This window comes from Notamacropus eugenii, chromosome 2 (assembly GCF_028372415.1).
Source record: "Notamacropus eugenii isolate mMacEug1 chromosome 2, mMacEug1.pri_v2, whole genome shotgun sequence".
Classification (NCBI taxonomy): Eukaryota; Metazoa; Chordata; class Mammalia; order Diprotodontia; family Macropodidae; genus Notamacropus; species Notamacropus eugenii.
The window spans coordinates 15492215-15511378 of NC_092873.1; the positions used below are offsets into that span (position 1 = coordinate 15492215).

The 19164-nt window shown below is 40.9% G+C and overlaps 1 protein-coding gene across 4 annotated transcripts in view; it reads left to right on the forward strand.

Annotated features, from left to right (window-relative positions):
• The window catches only part of LOC140522101 (inner centromere protein-like), a 576743-nt gene that overhangs the window by 295756 nt on the left and 261823 nt on the right, over nucleotides 1-19164 (forward strand). The window lies entirely within an intron of this gene.

The window sequence follows — 19164 nt, forward strand, 5'->3', positions numbered from 1 at the left end:
AGAAATTGCTGGACAGATTTATGGTTAGGGGAAGAGTTCATGATCGGACAAAAGACAGAGAAGTTCACTGAAGGTTGAATGAACACTTTTGATTACATAAAATTAAAGTTATTGCACAAACAAAACCAATACAGCTAAAATTTGAAGAGAAGCAGGAAATTGGGAGGAGGGGATCTTTACAGGAAGTTTCTCTGAAAAATATCTTATTTCTGATTCAAACTTTTGAGAATAAGAGTCATTCCTCAATTATTAAATGGTCAAAGGATTTGAGTAGGCAGATTTCAGAAGAAGAAATCCAAGCTACCAAGAGGCATATGAAAATTCCATAAATCATTAATAATTAGGGAGATACAAATTAAAACAAATCTGAGGTTTGATGTCATGCCCACAATATTGGCAAAGCTAACCAAAAAAAGAAAATTATGAGTGCTGGAGGAGCTGTGGGAAAACAGAGATATTAATTTGTTAATTAATTAATTAAGTTGGTACAGCTGTAAACTGGTCCAACCATTTTGAAAAAGTAATCTAGAACTTTGCCAAAAAGCTCTTATGCTGTGCATATTTAGTGATGTTACCGCTGGATCTACACCTCAAAGAGATCAAAGAAAGAAAAACAGGCTCGATGTGTACAAAAAAGTTTGTAGTAGCTATTTTTGGGGTGACAAAGAATTGAAAACTCTGGGAATGCCCATCATTTGGGGCATGGCTGAATGAGTTATGGTATATAAACTTGATGAGATACTATTATGTCATAACCAATGATGAAGGAGATGACTTCAGAGAAATCCAAGGAAATTGTTTGAAGTGATGCAAAGTGAAGTGAGCAGAACTAGAAGAACATTGTATCCAGCAATACTGCAATGATAACCAACTATGAAAGACTCAGGAACTCTAGACAACACAAGGACCATCCAAAATTCCAGAGGGCTCAGAATAAAACATGCCATCTGTCCCCAGGTACAGGGGCAATGAATTCAGAGGCATATTTTTTTCTTGCAACATGAATAATATGGGAATTTGTTTGATTAAGCATGTTTGTAATGGGTTTTGTTCTTGGTTTCTCAATGGGGAAAGGGGGACAGAGATAATTTGGAGCTGAAAATAAAATAAAATTTAACGTAAAAATAACAGACTAGGAAACTGTATTCTTAAGTCTTTTGTCCCAGGACACTCCGACATTCTCTGGTGTTCAAACTGTCTGAGCTCGAGACTGAAGAGAAAGCCCATGTTCATCTTGGTTTTTAGACTGCCTGATGAACCTGGAGTGGTTAGAAGCCCTAGACTATGAGGTTTTGCTGGCCTGTTCCCCTGGGAAGTCACCAAGCTGCATTCACTGCTTCTCTCAGGTTCAGAGAGAATGTGGTGCTCACAGTCAGTTATTCTCTTTCCCTTGGAGATCCAGGTGGTGCCTTCTCTGTTTATTGAATTCCTGCCCTCCCTGAAGCTGACAACTCAGATGTCTTCTACAGGTAGGCTTCTCTGATGTGCTAAGTCATCACTGAGACTTTCCTCTTTGAATCTCCTCTCAGGCACATCTCATGCACATTTTAAGGGCACATATTTAGAGTCCTATTGGGCACTATATTTATATTTGCCAGCATCCATTCCCTCTACTAGAATGGAGGCTGTAGGAGGACAGGGATCTTCAGTGCAGGGGGGTGCTCTAAAGTATGTCCTTTCCCCATAGTGTCACAGCCTTTTATAATTCAAGTACGAATAGATTGTTTTTTCTGTCTTCAAGGGCAGGAATTGTCTTGCATTTCTTTGTATACCCAGCACTGAGCAGAGTGCCTGGCACATACTAGGCACTTAATAAATGTTTATTGACTGAATTATAGAGGATAAAAAGGAAAGAGAGAACTAAGAAGAAGTGAGAGTTCATTAAAGTTAATGAAAAAAAGTTTTTACCATCCCAAAAGTGTGAAGTAGGGAGTACAAGATGTGGAGAAGAATCAATCTATCAAGCAATAGACAAAAAGAAGGAAGAGGAGGGGATAAAAAGCAAGAGGAAGAAAAAGAAATGATACCCGAGGCAGAATTCGCATACATACAGTGTTTTCTATTTTTAAAAGAGAAGCCATGCTTACATGTGAAGATGGCCAATGGTGGCCTTTGGCACATTACTGTGCTTCAGGAATGGGATCAAATCTACATAGGTTGTTCCCTATGCTCCTCTAAACTGTCCTTGCTCTTCAAAGATTATAATATGCTTATGGTTCCTTATAGATGAGGGGGGAAAGGACAATTCGAAGAATACTCTTAAAAGAAGAAAATCCCTTTCGATAATTTTGCTAGTGGCCATGGAAATGCCTCTCACCGAAAGTGTGGAACTTTCTCTTTGTGGGTATCCCAGGAATTTTCACCCTAATACTTTTCTTTTTTTAATTATATATTCATTTATTTATTTAAAGTTTTCAAAATTCATTTCCACAAAATTTTGAGTTCCAAATTTTCTCCCCATCTCTCCCTTTCCCCCACCCCAAAACGCCGAGCATTCTGATTACTCCTTCCACCAATCTGCCCTCCCTTCTAACATCCCTTCTTTCCCTTCTCTTTCATCTTCTCTTTTGTCCTGTAGTGCAAGATAAATTTCTATACTCCATTACCCGTATTTCTTATTTCCCAGCTGTATACAAGAACAATTCTCAACATTTGCTCCTAAACCTTTGAGTTGCAACTTCTCTTCCTTCCTCCCTCCCCACCCATCCCCAATGAGAAGGCAAGCAATTCAATACAGGCTATATATGTTCAGTTTTGCAAATGACGTCCATAATTGTCAAGTTATATAAGACTGACTATATTCCCCTCCACTCTATCCTACCCCTTATTTCTTCTATTCTCTCTTTTGACCTTGTCCCTTCCCAAGAATGTTTACTTCTAATTGATCCCTCCTCCCGTTTGCCCTCAATTCCATCATACCACGCCACCCTGCTTATCCCCTTCTCCCCTACTTTCCTGTAGTGTAAGATAGGTTTTCATAACGCATTGAGTGTGCATGTCATTCCTTCCTTGAGTCAAATGTGATGAGAGTAAGATTCACTTTTCCCTCTCACCTCCCCCCTTTCCCTCCACTGAAAAAGCTTTTTCTTGCCTCTTTTATGAGAGATAATTTACCCCATTCCATTTCTCCCTTTCTCCTCCCAATATATTCCTCTCTCAACCCTTAATTTTAATTTGTTAGATATGATCCCTTCCTATTCAACTCACCCTGTGCTCGCTCGCGCTCTCTCTCTCTCTCTCTCTCTCTCTCTCTCTCTCTCTCTCTCTCTCTCTCTCTCCATATATATATATATGGTCGAGGAAAAATTGAGAAGAAAAATGAGAGAGATGCAAGAAAAGCATGAAAAGCAGGTCAACACCTTGCTAAAGGAGACCCAAAAAAATGCGGAAGAAAATAACACCTTGAAAAATAGGATAACTCAATTGGCAAAAGAGGTTCAAAAAGCCAATGAGGAGAAGAAGGCTTTCAAAAGCAGAATTAGCCAAATGGAAAAGGAGGTTCAAAAACTCACTGAAGAAAATAGTTCTTTCAAAATTAGAATGGAACAGATGGAGGCTAAGGACTTTATGAGAAACCAAGAAATCACAAAACAAAACCAAAAGAATGAAAAAATGGAAGATAATGTGAAATATCTCATTGGAAAAACAACTGACCTGGAAAATAGATCCAGGAGAGACAACTTAAAAATTATGGGACTACCTGAAAGCCATGATCAAAAAAAGAGCCTAGACATCATCTTTCATGAAATTATCAAGGAAAACTGCCCTGAGATTCTAGAACCAGAGGGCAAAATAAGTATTCAAGGAATCTACAGAACACCACCTGAAAGAGATCCAAAAAGAGAAACTCCTAGGAACATTGTGGCCAAATTCCAGAGTTCCCTGGTCAAGGAGAAAATATTGCAAGCATCTGGAAAGAAACAATTCAAGTACTGTGGAAATACAATCAGGATAACACAAGATCTAGCAGCTTCTACATTAAGGGATCAAAGGGCATGGAATAGGATATTCCAGAAGTCAAAGGAACTAGGACTAAAACCAAGAATCACCTACCCAGCAAAACTGAGTATAATACTTCAGGGGAAAAATTGGTCTTTCAATGAAATTGGGGACTTTCAAGCATTCTTGATGAAAAGACCAGAGCTGAAAAGAAAATTTGACTTTCAAACACAAGAATGAAGAGAAGCATGAAAAGGTAAACAGCAAAGAGAAGTCACAAGGGACTTACTAAAGTTGAACTGCTTACATTCCTACATGGAAAGAAAATATTTGTAACTCTTGAAACTTTTCAGTATCTGGGTACTGGGTGGGAGTACACAGAGAGAGAGAGAGAGAGAGAGAGAGAGAGAGAGAGAGAGAGAGAGAGAGCACAGAGTGAACTGAATAGGATGGGATCATATCTTTAAAAAATGAAATTAAGCAGTGAGAGAGAAATATATTGGGAGGAGAAAGGGAGAAATGGAATGGGGAAAATTATCTCTCATAAAAGCGGCAAGCATAAGACTTTTTAGGGGAGGGAAAAAGAAGGGAGGTGAGAGAAAAACATGATGTTTACTCTCATCACATTCCACTAAAGGAAGGAATAAAATGCACACTCATTTTGGTATGAAAACCTATCTTGCAATACAGGAAAGTGGGGGAGAAGGGGATAAGCAGGGTGGGGGGGAAGATGGAAGGGAGGGCAATGGGAGGAGGGAGCAATTAGAAGTCAACACTCTTGGGGAGGGACAGGATCAAAAGAGAGAATAGTAGCAATGGGGGGCAGGATAGGATGGAGGGAAATATAATTAGTCTTACACAACATGACTATTATGGAAGTCATTTGCAAAACTACACAGATATGTCCTATATTGAATTGCTTGCCTTCCAAAAGGAATGCGTGAGGAGGGAGGGATGAAGAGAAGCGGAAACTCAAAGTTTTAGGAACAACTGTTGAGTACTGTTCTTGCTACTAGGAAATAAGAAATACAGGTAAAGGGGTATAGAAAGTTATCTGGCCCTACAGGACAAAATAGAAGATGGGGACAAGGGAAGGAAGGGATGATAGAAGAGAGGGAAGATTGGTGATAGGGGCAATTAGAATGCTCGGTGTTTTGGGGTGGAGGGAGGGGACAAATGGGGAGAAAATTTGGAACCCAAAATTTTGTGAAAATGAATATTAAAAGTTAAATAAATTAATTTTAAAAAATGTAGATTGGTCAATTGTTTGATTAATTCCCTTCCCCTCTGTATGTCAGATTCCTAAGCTTCATTTGAAGGCCAACTCAAATGTCCTCCCCCACCAATTGAAGTCTTCTCTGATTCCCAAACCCAATGACAATGACATTTCTCCCTCAAAACTCATGGAGCATTGATCAGCTCCTTTCCAATGCCCTTATCTTGAGATGGTGAACATCATCCTTATTGGGGTGGGTATATTAGGCCCTTACCCTGCACTATGAGATCCCTGAGTGATGGAGCCAGTCGTAATCTGCTCCCTCCCACCTCCAACACCCCCTCTCAACTTCATCAGAGTTTACTGAATGGGGTTGAGTTCTTTTCTGTCTCTTGATCAGCTCCTGCTATTTGGTGAGATGAAAGTACTGGCAGTTGACTCTTCACCACTTTCAAGAGGGAAACCAGGACCCATTGCCAAGGCTGCCCTAGGGGTGCCTTAAACCTCACCTCTCTCCTTGGCTTTCCAGGGAGAATGTTGGGGTGCAGAGACCTTAAGTGACCTATCACATTGCATTCCCCAGGCTAGAGAAGGATTGCAACACCTCCCCAACCAGGCTTTGGAAAGTGTTAGGCAGTGCCCCACAAAAGAGACTAAAACAACCATACTCATGGACTCAAGAGGAAGCTGGAGGTGGTAGAAAGATCCCTATATTTGGAGTCAAGTATCCTTCCCTTGTCTCTTACTATCCCTTTAGCCTTGGGCAAGGCACAGACTCTCTGGGCCTCAGTTTCCTCCTCTACAAAATGAGAGGACTGGAATAGACGGCCCTTGCAGCTTAGATGCCTACTCCTGTGATTCTGTGAATCTCATGATTTAATACCCACCATCCTACCGAAGACTTCAGGCATCACAGCCAAGAGAAAACAATGAAAGATCCATGATTTGCTTTGCATGTGTTTTTTATCAGGCAGCTTTGAAATAGGACTCAGGATCCCCTGATTTTCTCTCAGTGTATCCCACAAGGGTTCAGCTTTTGGCTGACAAAAGGAACTGGACAGCCAGTTGACTAGCCCAATATGAAATCTCTTCCACAACATAAAAGTGAAAATGGCTTGTCCTTAGAGAAAGAGGATCTCTGTCTTCCTGTCAATCTAACAGGCCCAACATCCTGGAACAGAGAGGGATGGAGATTCCTGCTGTTTCTGGGCTCACTGAATCAGTACACATGCTCACACCTAATTTTATTAGTCCTTCCACAGTACACAGGGCACCTAAGAGCCAGGGACTGGAAAGGGCTTTGTTTTCAGGATTCAGTACCAACATGAGAATGTTTAGGGGGATAAAAGAGAATAAGGCAACATCTAATTACATTAACCTGGAGCCCTAGAAGTCAGAAATGATCTTTTCCTAAAGCTGGTCATGAGTTGGGAGACAGGAAGGAACTCAGAGGAATCCAAGAAGACTTCATAGAGGCAGAGATTGGATTTAGAGATGGAGGAGATCCCAGCTCAACTCTAGGCCAGGTAAAGGGAACAGCTTAGCACCTTGACCTACAGAAGGAAGGCAGCCTCAGATGTCTCAGCATAGGGAGGTGTCCTAGTTCACATCTCTAATGGGAGGGAAGAGCTGGGAACTTGGCTTGGTGTTCAACCCAGACAAAGCAGACAGGTTCAGTCTTTGAATCCATCTAGGAAACCTTAGCTGGGCTGATACAGCATTGCAGGAAATTTGGGCCTCAGGTCTAGGGTGGGGCTCAAGAGTAGCAGAGAACCAGGCATGAAAGCTCTTACTGGAAGGCTAAACCACAAAGGCACATAATTCTATGGTGGTATGTTCAGGCGCTCTGGATCATCACCGACTGATTTAAGTAAAGCCAGAATAATTCCCAGGTGCTTAGACATGAAATATTTGACCAGACCTCCAGCGTCAGCTGGAATCCACAGAGAGAAAATGGGAGGGGTTGCTCAAGGCACAGTCACACGAAATCTTCCCTAGTTGGTCAATACCTTCCAAGCCCTGTCCTTGACAAATACTGATTAAACACACACTGGAAGAGAGGAAAGAGGTAGGGGAAATAGTCATTTGTAGGGATGATGCTACATATGCTACATGTGTGTGGAAGCTGGGAAATATACTAGATGAGCCCTCAGGAGTTGCTAAGAATGTTTACTTTCATCTTCTTTATGGATAATTCTTGAAGAGGCAGTGTGGAATAATCAATGGAGTGATGGATGTAGAGTCTGGTAGACCTGGGTTTCAGCCCTTCCTGAGATGCTCATAGGTTGTACAGCCCTGAGCAAGGCACTTTGCCTTTATCTATCTCAGTTTACTCATTTATAAAGTGAGTCATATGTTCCTGAAAGCCCCTTCTAGCTATGAATCTTTGTTCTACCCCACAAAATACTCTGAATTCTAAGCTGAAAAACTCCATGATTTCTATTGCAGTTTTCCCACTCCAAGAGGAGGTAGATAGGAAATATAACCCCCTCTCAGCACCCCGAGTGCAAGGCCACTTACCTTCATAGAAGCAAGAAGCTAGCATAACCAGCAGCTGAGAAACAAGTAAAGGTCTCATGGTGGAGATAGTTGGCTCCTGAGTCTCTGGGCTTAAGGAGACCAGAAGTGCTTTGGGACTAGCAGGGTCCATAGGGGTATTTGTATCCTGTAAGCTGTCCAACGCTTCCCCAAGATCCAGTCAGGTGATATAGGAAAGCCTAGCACAGTCCCCACCTATCTTGAGGAGACATGTCTCAGTGAAGCTCTTTCCCTGGGACTCCAAGCTGGATTGGCTCTTCTCCAAGTCTTCTCTATCCCACCCCTCCAGTGGACTGTCTCACTGAGGCATGAATCCCTGGTTGAAGTCAGCTGGAGTTCCAGTTTTTTCCTCTCATAAGGCTGGGAATTCTGATCCCTTTCTCTCTCTATTGGTGGTTGTGGGGTAAGGACAGTGCCTGGGCTGCCCCTTCAGGGTTTGGGGACCCAGAAGCAGAAGGATTCCCTACCATTAGACCCAGTAGGAGATCCCAGCATGTGTGTCAAAGTATACAGGTTACTTCAGCAGGACACCAGGCAGTTTCTTGATGAATTACCACCTCTTCTCCTTGTCCTATCTGTTAAAACCATAATTCTCTTAAAAACGTGAATTGTTGCCAGTTCCTTTGTGGTTTTTTTCCTGTTCTTCTCACTCCCTTTTACTAGGGAAAAACATCCCCAGAGGGCTTGTCCCCAGGAATACTGACATTCTTCACAAAGCTCCTCCTTTTCCTCAAGAGTTTGCCTCTTCAGGGAAAAACTTGTTCAGTCATTTCCTAAGCACATACTATATATCAGGTGCTGGATCTATGGAGATGACAAGCAACATATTCCCTTCCCTCAAGGGGCTTACAATATTTGAGGGAGAATATGACATTCAACAGAGGTTCTTCATACTGCCATGTGATGGGGAAAGAGAGGGGTGCTCTGGGAAAATGTAAGGAGGGAGCTATGACTTTAAAATGGGGAAATCAAGGACAACTTCATAAAGGAGGAGACTCCTGAAGTGTGACTTGAATGGCAAGAGATGAGAAGGAAGTGCATTCTAGGTTTTGGGAATGGCATGGGTCAGCATATAAGTGGCTGAGTGAAATTAGACCAGAAAGATTACTTCCAGCCAGATTTCCAAGAGCCTCAAATGGCAGGCTAAAGAATTTGCATTTTATCTCATGGTCAATAGGGAGCCACTGACTTTTCTTAAGCAGGAGTGTCATGGTCAAAGCCATGGGCAACATGATTTTCTTCGAGGCAAACAGATGGAGTCATGTTCAGGTGAAAATATCAGTTTTCTTCTGGCTCTCACGACAATGAGATCTACAAGACTATCCACATCATTTTCTATTCATGGTATTACATCTTTGGAACATGGTTTTAAATCAGAGTCCCTTGGTTCAGCCTTAGAGACCTTCTATTCATGTGTTAATGGTTCTAAGGGGTCAAGGGAAAACTGGAAAAGACGGACACTATTGAGGAGGTAAAGGAGGTCCAATGTCACTACTTTCCTCCACTTTTTGGGAAATAGTCCAGATTTGAGGGGCCAAATTTTATGTATGTTCTAGCTTAGCAAACTGAGATCAGAGATTAGAGCCAATAGAGGAAATGAAATGTACGTGTTGAAACCTCATTAGTCACAGATACTATTTATGAGCTGGATGTACCCTCACTACAGATTATTATCTATTTTCTGAAATCTTTATAAGATCTCCAAGGCAAATGGCCAGACTCCTTTTCCCTTCTTCCCATGGGAACAGGTGACTATTTCTTGATACACAAGCTTTAACTGTGAGGTTTTATTCCAAGGAGAACACTTTTAAAAAGGCTGACCTTACACGATATTCTAAAGAAAAGAAGTGGGTTCATTGTTTATTTGCCTCCACCGAAGTTATCCTCTGTCTTATACCTTTCCTAAGGTGCCCTTCTTGCAGTAAATAAAGGTGATTTGACAAAGATGGAAATCTGATCCATAGCCTGCTGATAAGGAAATACCCCCCAGGAACTCCTGAGGACAAGAGAGAGGAGTCTAGCTGTCGGTCTTGGACACTCTTGTAAAGACTTCAGTAAATGGAGAATAATAATTTGGAACTCCAGCACTCCTCGACTGTATACATCATTTTGTTCTCATGAAGGTTTCCACAAGTTCTTAACATTTCATTTTGTGCATGATGAATCCTGTTTGTGGAGCTAAAACATGAGAAGTTTCCAAAATAGCAGACAAAAATAATGAGTAACTCTATTAATGCCTTATTGAAAGTTTTGCAAAATCTTTCCCAAGCCTCCCTCTTCCCTCTTAACTGTAAATATAATTCCCATTGGCCCCATTACCAACTAGCCCCAAAGGATCACTGCATGGCTTTCCAAGTTAGAGTCAAATCTCTCTGATTCAAAATTGTGAAGAAAAGAGCCAATTCCACTAATATCAGAGGATGCAAACAATCCCGTAGCCTCATTTTCATAGGTTTTTACTTGGAGACAGAACAAAACAAATGATCCCAATTGCATATAACTCCTCTCTGAATGGAGAGAAAGCAGAGTGTGACCATGTCAGTCCACTATTCAAGAAAGGTCAGTGGCTCCCTTTTGTCTAAGGGACAATCTGTCAGCAAGCATTTAATAAGCACCTAATGTGCTTATCATATGCACTGAAAAGATAAGTTTTTTAGATTGGCATTTAAGATCATACTCCATATCTTAATATTTGTAAAACACTTAGCACAATGATGAGCACACAATAGGTGCTTGATAATTACTTCCTCCCTCCTCTTCGATCTGGCTAAAGAAATTAACCCACCCAGCTTCGTTTGCCCCTATTCTGTCAGTCAAACTGGCTTCCTGAGCTCATCCTGCCACCAACGGTTCTCACAGGTCTGGCTCAGTTCCAGAACCCACCCTTTCCTCTCCACCTACTGAAATCCTCTGCATTCATCCTGCAAGGTCCAATTTCAGAGTCCCTTCCTCCATGAAATCTTCCCCAAACCACCTGCTTCAAATCATCCTTCTGTCTTCACGTTTCCCCACAGACCTCGTGTTGAGATCTCCCCTCCTGGTTTCCCTGGCCTCTTAGTCTCAGCTAAAGTCTCACCTTAGATAAGAAGCCCTTCCCAGGCCTCATTCATCTTGATACCCCTCCTCTGAAATGATTTCCAGTGTGTTCTGTACATATCTTCTTTGTTGATAGTAGTTTGCACACTGTCTCCCCCATTAGATGGTGTGATCCTCAATGGCAGGGACTGTGCTTTGCCTTTCTCTGCATCCCTAGTGCTTAGCGCATAGTAGATGTTTAGTCAGGACCTGCTGCCTTGATGGATCTCTCCCTCTCATCACACTCTGTATATTTATCTCTGTACATGCCCCATCCTGGCAATAGAAGGTAACTCCTGGGGGAAGGAGCAGGGATACTTTTTATTTTTGAGTTCTTAGAGTCAAAAACACGACAAGGGCTAATTGCCAGGGAGCTGCATTGAATTGAGGAAGACTTCAGCATTTGTCCTGAATATCAAAGCCTTCTGGAGATTCCTAAGTATACTCAGGGTGAATGTCTGCCCTCACTCATTGGGGGTGGGGGTTTGGAGAAGCCTCGAGGATTATAGAGGCAGCCAAACGTCGCCATGTTTGCATAACAAAGGGTCCCCCCACACACACGTAATGGAAGAGAGCTTCAGGAGCTGTCCATGGTGATAGAACAAGCGTCAGATATAGGATTCACACCCAGTTCTCATACTCCAAGAGCAACGAGTTTTCTTCTTAGACACAATCAGCAAAACATCAGAATAACTACCGTCTTCACATGACTCTTGAAGAAAAACTCTAAAGAAAGGAATTCTGTACCAGAGGGAGAAGATGATGCAGTGGGTACAGCACTGGGCCTGGAGTCAGGAAGCCCAAGTTCAAATTCAGCCTCAGACACTTCCTAGCTGTGTGATCACAGGCAAGTCACTGAACCCCCATTTGACTCCATTTCCTCACTTCTAAAATGGGAATAATTATAGCACCTCCTTCACAGGGCTGTTGGGGGGATCAAATGAGATATTTGTAAGCAACACTTAGTACATGTGCCTAGCACATAGTAGGTGCCACATAAATGCCAATTCCCTCTCCTCCCCTTCCCCGATACAATTCCAAGTGGAATCACAAGATTAAAAGACATACAGTTTTTTCTAAAGTCATGTAATAACCCTGGAACATTTGAATACATAGAATAAGGAGAAGAAAGGAATAAGCCAAGGAAAGAAACACCAAATAAAAATATTCTTAAGTCACCAAAGGCCAGGGAAAATGGAGACCCCAGGCTAGAGTCACAGAAGGATTTCTCATGAAAACTTATGCACAACACAAGTCTGTTACATACCCAATGGGAGCAAAGGCTGAATGAGGTCATTGCCAGTCAGGAAATTCCATCTGTGATCAATGAACCCAGAAAGACTATAACGACTGATATAGGTGCAGGCTGGTTAAGAGCAATTTCTTTTCATGTAGTTTTATTCTTCTCAATAAAAACAATCTATTAAATACTTCACCTTCAAGCTCAAATGTCCACTTTGTCAATGTGAGGACCACCATGACTATTTTGCATCCCAATCCATCAGATGAGGTGTGTGTAAAGTGCTCATCACAATGCCTGGCACATAATAGGTTCTCCAATGTCTAATTAATCAATACTTAATAAATGCTTCCCCCTCTATGGCTTCACTGATGGCCTTGGAGAGGCAGCCTTCAATAAATTGTAGATGTTGGACACATAGTAGGGGAGACCTGGGTTATGTGAGACCTCTGGTAGCTGTGTGACCTTGGGCAAGTGTTTAATTTCCCTGAGCCTCAGTTTCCTCATCTGTAAAAGAGACATAATAATACCTACATCATTTGTCTCACAAAGTTGTGGTGAAGCTACAATAAGACAACACAGGTAAAATGTTTTGCAAACTTTTAAAGCATTAGATCAGTCCATACATATGTACCACTTAGTAAGTGGCCACTGTGTGCCAGGCACAGACTACATAGAAATGTTAGGTTACACTACAGTTGTCTGTCTGAGAAACTTTTTAGGAAAAATGCATTTTTTTGTTTTGATTTCTCCATCAAAAAACTACCAGTTCCTTTCCTTTGACCATTTATCAATTGGAGAATGACTCATATTCTTATAAATTTGAAAAAGTTCTCTATATTTTTGAGATCTGATACCTTTATCTGAGAAATATTCCCCACACACACAGTTTTCTGCTTTCCTTCTAATTTTGCTACATTAGTTTTGTTTTTAAAACACTTTTTAATTTAATGCAACCAAAATTATCCATTTTACATCTCTCAAGGCCCTCTAGTTTATTCATAAATTTTTCTCCTACTCATAAATCTGATAGGAATTATGTTCCATGTTCTTCTAATTTACTTACAATATCTCCCTTCACATCTAGGGCATAAATCCATTTTGACCTTATCTTGGTAAATAGGGCTCCTTTTTCCACCCTCAAATCAATTTGAACTGTAAATTAGAACACTGGATGGGAGAAGTCCAAATCATCAGCACGTGGCTGAGTGACCCAACTGCTGTCCACCAGCCTCAACCTCCCTGGAAGCAGGAGACTGTCTTTTTACAAGCATAGTCCGTTTAGTCTAGTGCTATCTCAGAGCTGGAAGACACTTCAGTGATCATCTCACTCGTAAAACTGGGGAGCAGAGGGCAGAGTTAACTAAAAATTTCAAAAGTTCCTTTTAACCATAAATGCTCTCAGCTTCTGGGGCTGATTTAACCCTCAGTCATATCAAATCAAATGACATTAAAATGTCAAATGATATGCAAAGTAATTCATAGTGCTATAGAAATGTTAGCTACTATTATTGTTATCATTATTATGATAATAGCTGATACAGAGGGAGCAAACCCACACCCTGGCTTGAAGACTCTCACAGCAATAGGCTCTGAGATTTCTCAGAGGAAGACTAAGCCTAAGCTGACCCCTGTTCTGAAGTTGAGTTCCTCATCCTAGCCCCAGCCCTTGCCCCTATTCTGAGGTCCACAAAACACCAGGCATCTAACTGGGAGGATGTTCATTGAGGTTCAGTTTGGGAACAAAATAAGACATTCATAAGTCATTGGACTAATAAGGGGAGGTTTACTTTGCCCCAACAGAGCAAGGATATGGAACAAGGATAACTCTACCCAGTCTCCATTAGGAAATCTGTCTGATCAACACTTTCAGAGAAAGAGAGGAGAGAGAGAGAGAGAGAGAGAGAAAGAGAGAGAGAGAGAGAGAGAGATGTTAAGAAGATAAAATCAACAGACCTTGGCCACAGTGAATATGTAGTGTGAGAGAGGGTGAAGCCTCAAGGAAGACACTCAAGTTGTGAGACTAGGGGACCAGAAGGCTGGTGGTGCCCTCAACAGCAATAGGGACATTAGGAAGGGGGAAGGATTTGGGGAAAAAAGATAATGAATTCTATTTTGAACATGTTGAGTTTAAAATGACTACAGGATACCCAATTTGAGATCCGTAGTAAGCAGTTGAAGACTCTAGACTGGGGGTCACCGGAGAGGTTAAAGTCAGCTAAATAGATCTGAGATTCATCAGCACAGAAATAATAATTGAATCCATGGGAGTTTTTGAGATCACCAAGTAAAAAGTATAGAGGAAGAAGACAAGTGGGCTGAGGGCAGAGCCTTGTGGAACCTACATGGTTAATGACTATGAGCTGGACAAAGACCCAATAAAGGAAATGAGGAGAGGTCCAATAAGTGGAAAGAAAACCAGGATATCATGAACGAGAACCTAGACGGAAGAGAATGTCAAGAAGAAACAGTGCTGAAAACTACAGAGATGTCAAGAAAGATTAGGATTGGGAAAAGGTGACTGAATTTGGCCACTAAGACATAGTTAATGAAGATGAAATTGCAGCAATTATTAGGAGTTGTTTTGCCCAGTTAAAGGTCAATAAAACTGATAGTCTAAATGAAATGGATGAATATTTACAAAAAGTATAAATTGTCTAGATTAACAGAAGAGGAAACAGAATACTTAAACAACTCTAGCTTAGAAAAAGAAATTAAGGGGCAGAGCCAAGATGGCGGAGTAGACAGACGCACATACGCTAGCTCCAATCCCACAGCCCATAAAATATCTGTAAAAAAAAGAACTGCCAACAAATTCTGGAGCAGCAGAAGCCACAGAATAATGGAGCTGAGGAGATTTCTGTTCCAGACAGCCTGAAAACCTCTCGCAAAAGGTCCTTCGTGCTGTGGACCAGGAGCCGAGCCCAGCCCTGCCTCACCTGGTGCCAAAAGGAGCAGATCCGAGCAGGCTTCAGGGCCGGAATCTCCAGTGGCTGCGCAGGTCCCTCCACCCACAGGTGGCGAGGGTCAGTGAGAGGGTCTCTTTGGCAGGTCGAGGGGGGAGTGGAATGCCCCCATGGCTCGGGCACCCTTGGGAGGCAGCAACGGAGGCGGGGGCAGACCAGGGCTCCCCAAGCAGGCAGGAGCCTGGATCCATTGTTGAAGGTCTCTGCATAAACCCCCTGAGGGATCTGAGCCCTGTGGGCCAGCCCTGCCCCAACCTGAGCATCTGAACGTGATCTCACACTGAATAGCAGCCCCGCCCCTGCCAAAAGCCCTGAGACTGAGAAGCAGCATTTGAATCTCAGACCCCAAGCACTGGCTGGGCAGATCTGGAGGCAAAGTGGGTGTGAAGAGAATATTCAGAAGTCAAGTCACTGGCTAGGAAAATGCCCAGAAAAGGAAAAAAAATAAGACTATAGAAGGTTGCTTTCTTGGTGAACAGGCATTTCCTCCCTTCCTTTCTGATGAGGAAGAACAATGCTTACCATCAGGGAAAGACACAGAAGTCAAGGCTTCTGTATCCCAGCCCACTCAATGCGCTCAGGCCATGGAAGAGCTCAAAAAGGATTTTGGAAATCAAGTTAGAGAGGTGGAGGAAAAACTGGGAAGAGCAATGAGAGACATGCAAGTGAAGCATGAAAAACAAGTAAACACCCTGCTAAAGGAGACCCAAAAAAATGCTGAAGAAAATAACACCCTGAAAAATAGGATAACTCAATTGGCAAAAGAGGGTCAAAAAGCCAATGAGGAGAAGAAGGCTTTCAAAAGCAGAATTAGCCAAATGGAAAAGGAGGTTCAAAAACTCACTGAAGAAAATAGTTCTTTCAAAATTAGAATGGAACAGATGGAGGCTAAGGACTTTATGAGAACCCAGAAATCACAAAACAAAACCAAAAGAATGAAAAAATGGAAGATAATATGAAATATCTCACTGGAAAAACAACTGACCTGGAAAATAGATCCAGGAGAGACAACTTAAAAATTATGGGACTACCTGAAAGCCATGATCAAAAAAAGAGCCTAGACATCATCTTTCATGAAATTATCAAGGAAAACTGCCCTGAGATTCTAGAACCAGAGGGCAAAATAAGTATTCAAGGAATCTACAGAACACCACCTGAAAGAGATCCAAAAAGAGAAACTCCCAGGAACATTGTGGCCAAATTCCAGAGTTCCCAGGTCAAGGAGAAAATATTGCAAGCATCTGGAAAGAAACAATTCAAGTATTGTGGAAATACAATCAGGATAACACAAGATCTGGCAGCTTCTACATTAAGGGATCGAAGGGCGTGGAATAGGATATTCCAGAAGTCAAAGGAACTAGGACTAAAACCAAGAATCACCTACCCAGCAAAACTGAGTATAATACTTCAGGGGAAAAATTGGTCTTTCAATGAAATTGGGGACTTTCAAGCATTCTTGATGAAAAGACCAGAGCTGAAAAGAAAATTTGACTTTCAAACACAAGAATGAAGAGAAGCATGAAAAGGTGAACAGCAAAGAGAAGTCATAAGGGACTTATAAAAGTTGAACTGTTTACATTCCTACATGGAAAGACAATATTTGTAACTCTTGAAACTATTCAGTATCTGGGTACTGGGTGGGATTACATACACACACACGCACACGCACACGTGCACACACATAGAGACAGAGTGCACAGAGTGAATTGAAGAGGATGGGATCATATCTTAAAAAAATGAAATCAAGCAGTGAGAGAGAAATATATGGGAGGAGAAAGGAAGAAATGGAATGGGGCAAATTATCTCTCATAAAAGAGGCAAGCAAAAGACTTATTAGTGGAGGGATAAAGAGGGGAGGTGAGAGAAAAACATGAAGTTTACTCTCATCACATTCCACTAAAGGAAGGAATAAAATGCACACTCATTTTGGTATGAAAACCTATCTCACAATACAGGAAAGTGGGGGGTAAGGGGATAAGCAGGGTGGGGAGGATGAAGGAAGGGAGGGCATGGGGAGGAGGGAGTAATTTGAGGTCGACACTCATGGGAAGGGACAGGATCAAAAGAGAGAATAGAAGTAATTGGGGGCAGGATAGGATGGAGGGAAATATAGTTAGTCTTACACAACCTGACTATTATGGAAGTCATTTGCAAAACTACACAGATATGTCCTATATTGAATTGCTTGCCTTCCAAAAGGAATGGGTGAGGAGGGAGGGATGAAGAGAAGCGGAAACTCAAAGTTTTAGGAACAACTGTCGAGTACTACTCTTGCCACTAGGAAATAAGAAATACAGGTAAAGGGGTATAGAAAGTTATTTGGCCCTACAGGACAGAGGAGAGGATGGAGACAAGGGCAGAGAGGGATGATAGAGGAGAGAGCAGATTGGTGATGGGGGCAATTGGAATGCTCGGTGTTTGGGGTGGGGGGAGGGGACAAGGGGGGAGAAAATTTGGAACCCAAAATTTTGTGTAAATGAATGTTAAAAGTTAAATAAATAAATTTAAAAAAAAAAAAGAAATTAAACAAGCCATAAATGAGCTCCTAAGAAAAAAATTTCCAGGACTAGATGGATTTCCAAGTGAATTGTACCAAACATTTAAAGACCAAATAATTCCAATATTATATAAACTATTTGAAAAAACAGGCAAAGAAAGAGTCCTACCAAATTCTTTTCACAACACAAATGTGGTGCTGATACTTAAAACAGGAAGAGTAAAAATAGAGAAAGAAAATTATAGACCACTTTTCCTAGTGAATATTGGTACAAAAAAATTTAAAGGAAATGAAAACAAAATTTTTAAACGAAAATTTAAACAAAAAAGGAGTTTACATCAACATATGACAGAGATCATGCACTATGACCAGGTGGGATCCAAGAATGCAGGGCTGCTTCAATGTTAGGAGAACCATAAGCATAAGTGATCATATTGATAATAAAAACAACAATAATTACATGATTATATCAATAGATGCAGAAAAAACTTTTGACAAAATACAAGACAGATTCCTATTAAAAACTCTAGAAAGCATAGGAATCAACAGAGCCTTTCTTAAAATGATAAGGAATATCTATCTGAAATCAAGAACAAGCATTATCTTTAATGGGAATAAACTAGAAGTCCTTACAGTAAGGTCAGGGATAAAGCAAGAATGTCCATTATCACCATTATTATTCAATATGGAATTAGAAATGCTAGCTAGAGAAATAAGACAAGAAAAATTAATTGAAGAAATAAGAATATAAGAATAAGAAATAAGAATAGGAAACAAAATTATCACTCTTTACAGATGATGGGAAGGTATAATTAAAGAACCCTAGAGAATTAACCAAAAAACTAGTTGAAAAAAATTAGCAAAATTGCAGGATATGAAATCCACATAAACCATCAGCACTTCTTCATTTCACCAACAAATTCAGCAGCAAGAGATAGAAAGAGAAATTTGATTTAAAATAACTGCATCTAATACTATAGAAAATATTTGGGAAGTCTACCTGCCAAGACACACACAAGAACAAGGACACAATTACAAAAAAAAATCCAACAACCAAAAAAAAAACTTTTCACACAAATACAGATCTAAACAACTGGAGAAATATTAACTGCCTATGCATAGGCTGAGTTAACATAATAAAAATGACAATTCTATCTAAACTAATTTATTGAATGCCATGCCAATCAAACTTCCAAAGAATTATTTTCTAGAGCTAGAAAAAAATAACCAATGTCACCTAGAAAAACAAAAGTTCAAAAATATCAAGGGAATCAATGAAAAAATGTGAAGGAAGACAGCCCAGCAGTACCAGATTTCAAACTATATTACAAAGTGGTAATCACGAAAATAATCTGGTACTGACTAAGAAACAGAGAGGTGGATCAGTGAAATAGATGAAATTTATATAGAATAAGATTATAATTCACAGTAGTAAATAACCATAGTAATCTAGTGTTGCATAAACTCAAAGATCCAAGTTTTTGGAGCAAGAACTCACTGACAAAAACTGCAAGAAAAAACAGAAGAACATTCTGGCAGAAACTAGATATAGACCAACATTCCACACCATATATCAGGAGAAGCTCAAAATGGGTACATGATTTAGACACAAAAGCTCGTATCAGAAGCAAATTAGGAGAACACCAAAAAATTACGTCAGCTCTCTAGATAAGAGTTCATCATCAAACAAGAG